The 5,028-nt window shown below is 40.2% G+C and overlaps 1 long non-coding RNA gene across 1 annotated transcript; it reads left to right on the plus strand.

Moving 5' to 3' along the window:
• The first annotated feature begins 626 nt into the window (after positions 1-626).
• LOC122546373 lies at positions 627-4,195 on the plus strand. Its single transcript, XR_006310729.1, has 4 exons — positions 627-647; positions 1,364-1,509; positions 2,411-2,531; positions 4,119-4,195. It is a non-coding gene; the product is annotated as an uncharacterized LOC122546373 (long non-coding RNA).
• Positions 4,196-5,028: the final 833 nt, after the last annotated feature.

Consider the following 5,028-nt stretch of genomic DNA (forward strand, 5'->3'; position numbering starts at 1 on the left):
TTAATTTCTCTGACTGTTGCATCCCGTCCAGAGTTAACTTAAATAATGGCCATGTATAGTCGCCCAATTGCAGAATTCATTTCCAAAGCCCATTCCTCTCCTGTCTTTCAAATGCACATCTTTTGCAAGCTTTTAGTCTCCAGCTTCTCATTTTGGCTTTTTCCTCAATATGGTTCTAACCATGCTCACCGTTACTGACTGCCCACATAGTTCTGCTGTGTGATCGGCCGGTGTGTACGGTGATACTGCAGGTCTGAGGAATTGATGTGTTCGGTGATACTGTGGCTCCCAAGTGGTCAGCGTGTCCATTGCGTGAGGCTTTGTCAGTGGTTCAGCAGGTTTGATTAAAGTTGTTGAACAGGTTGTGAGAAGTGTCTCCAAGAGTTATGCAGGTTTGCATATATCTCTTATCCGCTAATGTTAGTGTCCAAGTTGAATTTGATTGTAAGGAGACCTGTTAACATCCATTGGGTGGATCTTCAACAGAAACTGCGTCAGACCAGAGTGATATTGAGATCAGGATCCATGCACTGAAGGACGAACTTAAGAAGCGCAAGTCCATTGTGGACAAGCTGAAGAAAGAGCAGGAGGAACGTCAACAGGAGCGGTTGAAAGCGCACGAGACCAGCCTCATCAAACAGCTAGAGGTGAGATTGTACCCTCCACTGCCCTGCAGGTTTCAGCTGGGGATGGTTGAAACATGTGACCTTGCAGAGGTTGAGTTCAGAGCATTTCACATGTTGCATACTGCGTTCTCAAAACCAAATCAGCATCCATTTCCTTGAACTAAAAATTGTTGGGGGCTGTTGACTTTTATTCTTGCCATCTTAAGGAAAAGTGGTTGAGCAGGGTTGCTTTTTCTGTTTGATTTTTTTTCCTCTGCCATTAATAAGAGTTTTTATATTCTTCCAAACATTCATTCGAATCTTTTATCCCAAATTCCTCTTCATATCCTCATCACATCCGACTTTCAAGAGGTTCCTTTTTCCAATGGTGTCTTGGGTATTCTGTCCTTATACTTTCTTCTTCCTGAGCAATGTCCCAGTATTCTTTATTAAAACAGCTTTGGGGCCTATTACTTGTTAAGTGCTGCATAAATAGGTTGTTGTAATGTTGACTGGTGTGTGCAGTGGCTTGAGAGGAATAAACAAACTTGTTTTGAGCATTCAACCAACTGGGCTTCTTGGTCTCCCTGTCAATCTTTCTCAATTTTGTGGTTAACTGGTTTTACAGATTGCTAAAATTAGATTTGTTCATTCAAAAAAGATTTTGTGGTTTGTCTTATGCAGTTACCAAAGTAGTGTCATGTGTACTTCTTATCATCCCAATGTTTGATTTCACCTTCTCTCCATGTTTCTTTCAGTTCTATGATGAGTTTATTGCAAAGGCCCAAGCTGAAGTCAGTGGAGATCTTGATGTTGGCAGCTCAAACTCCACCAAACCACAAAATAAAACTCTGTGCGCCACTGAAACTGAGAAGGCAAAGATTAAACCGTGCTCTCTGCAGAGGTACTTTCAGAAATGGATGTTAATTGTGTAACCTTATGAAGGGATGCCTCTTTTATACCCTAGAGGGACCCCTTTTGTCCAAATTAGTTGGTGATTAAATTGTTCTTTTGTTAAGGAGACCAGTACATTTTGCAGTGACTTTACATCAGAGAAATGCGCCTTTTGGCCCAACAGATTTGTGCAGTTATTTCGTCTCCATGCAAGTCTGCTCCCACTTTGTTTCATCCCATCAGTGCGTCCTTCTGTATGTTTCCCCCTGAAGTACTTATCCAATTTCCCCCGAAACATATTCATGCTATTGAACTTCAGCATTCCCAGTACTAGTTGTCATGTTGTTCCATGTTGGCCCCTTTCCAAGGAAGAAAGTTTTGTTTTGAATTTCTGATTCGATTCATTAATGTTAACTTCCTGTCCAGGTCAGCCTCACAAGTGAAGACATTCTCCCTCCACTCAGTTTGGGCTGCTTCATTTTTAAAGTTCTGTATCAAATTTTATTTTTTAAGTTCTCTATCCGGTCACTAGCTTATACAGTTAATGGTCGGGCCCTGGCTGTGTTGCTGAACAAAGAGACCTCGGGATGCAGGTGCATTGTTCCTTGAAAGTGGAGTTGCAGGTAGAAAGAGTGGCAAAGGAGACATTTGGCATGCTTGCCTTCATTGGTCAGAACATTGACTGTCGGGCTTGAGGCGTTACGTTGCAGCGAAACAGGACATTGGTGAGGCCACTTTTGGAACATTGCTTGCAGTTCTGATCGCCTTTCTACAGGAAGGATGTTAAACTTGAGAGTGTGCAGAAAAGATTTACAAGGATGTTGCTGGGACTGAGTTACAGGAATAGGCTGAATAGGCTGAAGCATTTTTTCCCTGGATGATTTCAAATTGGATGTTGAATCCTCACCCAGGTCATCTTCCAAGGATCTTGAGGAGGAATAGAAGACTGTCATCCAATTGGAGACATCTGAAAGAGATGACAGTGTTGATGATAAAGAGGAAGTACTATCTCAAGATCCTTGTCCTTGACTTGTAAGTATTAATTTTGAGCCAGTTTTGGGATGGATTTTTATTTTAAGAATTGGAGATGTGTTATTTGTCTTGAAGCATTGATGTGATTGTTTTGATGAATAACCCAGAGCATATTAAATTCCCATATTTTAACATAATTGTCGGATTGTGATTGTTTCCGTCACAAATGTCAAAATACAACTTCACTTTATTTGGGCACATTTTGCACGTCAACATTTTCAGAAATTACCCTGAGTGTTCCCCTTCACCAAGGACACTTTCCCAAAAGACTGTTGTGAGGAATATCTTGATAAATTGTTAATATATTTGTGGGTGATAAAATCAAGCTGTGGGGGATATTCTTAAAATTTCTGGTGTCTCAGTGTTTTCTACCTTGCCCATCAATTCTCAAAATAAGTGTAAGTACGCCTGATTATTTCTCAAGGATTTAGTGGCTATTTCCACTGTGTAATGACTGAGTTTAGAACTGAAGGATTGCTATTGAAATTCAAAACTTTTCCTCCGCACTTTTCTGTCCTTCCCTAAAAGGGAGGCAGTGTTTTTAAAGAGGATCTTTTAAACTAAGTTTTGAATCATCTCTGGCTTTTTCAGTTCGCACGCAACTTTTCCAGCGTAGTGTTCGGAAGCAAGGTCCTGAGACTGAATGACCATCTGATTAGAAGAACAGAAGGGTTTATGGTTTGCACATATTAACATTGATTGGACAAGCAGCTCTTGATGAAAGTGCTTGACAAGTTCTCATACTGTCCATTCCTTTCTGAGCATTCAATGCAGGAAGTCACTGAAATAGGTGCTTGGGTCACTTGGATTTGACACAGCAACATCCTGACTAAACTGATACATTCTCTTCTGATTTGTCAATATTTGTGTTTCTCTATAAAGCGCAGGAATAAAAAGGGGTGCAGCAGTCAACTGAAAGTGATCTGATTTTGGAAAGCTGATGCTCAGAACGTTCAGTCTGGAATCATTCATTCCCCGAAGTACACAACAGTTAGAAGATAAAGAGATTCTCCATACTTATATTCTGAACCAGGAAAGATTTGAACAGTCTATATCTCCCTTTGTGAGCCGAATAGAATATTGATTCCACCTAATGGATAAGTGTGACGTGTTCTTTTCATACTAAGTTTATATTTCAAGCTCAGGGAAACAACTTGTGATACTTTGAAATTTTGTAAAGATGATTATTTTCACCACCTTGATTAAGGCCAAAAACTTTTAAAACTTAAAAAGGAGTATAAAGCATTTGTTCTGACTCCATCAAGTAAATCGTGTATTGAGTTTGAGTACTCAGTCTAATAAAATATACTGTTTCATGTTCTGGATCTCACTCCATATGGAAACCTTGACTTTCATTACATGGCTGAGAATAAATGGGAAATGAATTCCAGCCTGTGTCTGACACGTCAGACATACTCTGAGATATAAAAAGATGATTCTCGTTTGTTTGTCTCCCGTTTTCATGCTATGATTTCACAGTTTATAATAACCATGTATTGTTCATTAATGTTTTGAAATGAATTCCATCATTTTTGTTCCTGACCTTCAGTATCTAGATTGACCAACAGTTTGTGTACTTGGCAACAGGGCAGCCCAGTGCAGGAGCCCCAGTCCCTAAAAGATGTGCCCCGAAACATCCAAGGGGAAAATAACTTTGCTTTCGCTCAGGATGCTGTAGAGATTGAGACATTGGTTCATGCAGCAGCTGAGGAGCTGTGCAAATGGCAGGAACTTGGCCATGATCTGAGGGATTTGCAAATACTCAGTTAAGCAAGAAAGGTATGGGTGAAGAGTGCACCACAGCAGCTCTGATTGATGATATGTATAACAGAGCATGTTAAAAACATTATCTCGATCCTGATGACTGCATTGAATTCAATTTACCATTTTGCCCCTTCCCTAAAAATCCAAAGCCCCTTTCTCCTCCACTGTTTGTACTCTCCCATTATTAATTTATCATCCTCATCACCATCATACTGTTATGCGTTAAATCCCATCTGTCATAACTTTTGCCCAGTCTGAGAATCTACAGATTCTGTTTCTATTTACAAAATATATGGTGTTCCTTCCAGCCACTCAGTATTTTTTTCAAATTCTTCTCCATCATTTCTGACTTTCAATTGCTGTTTCCATTGGTTGATAATACAATATTTGATTATTATTCACCTTAATAATTGGAGCCATAATAGTTTGCTTTCTATTTATAGCATGTCCCACAGATGTCATTCATTTTGTTTCAAAGATTTGCCTCATAGAACATAGAACATAGAAGAATACAGCGCAGTACAGGCCCTTTGGCCCTCGATGTTGCGCCGATCCAAGCCCACCTAACCTGTACTAACCCACTATCCTCCATATACCTATCCAATGCCCGCTTAAATGCCCATAAAGAGGGAGAGTCCACCACTGCTACTGGCAGGGCATTCCATGAACTTACGACTCGCTGAGTGAAGAACCTACCCCTAACTTCAGTCCTATATCTACCCCCCCTTAATTT

The sequence above is a fragment of the Chiloscyllium plagiosum genome, unplaced genomic scaffold, assembly GCF_004010195.1.
Source record: "Chiloscyllium plagiosum isolate BGI_BamShark_2017 unplaced genomic scaffold, ASM401019v2 scaf_27896, whole genome shotgun sequence".
In the NCBI taxonomy this organism is placed as follows: Eukaryota; Metazoa; Chordata; class Chondrichthyes; order Orectolobiformes; family Hemiscylliidae; genus Chiloscyllium; species Chiloscyllium plagiosum.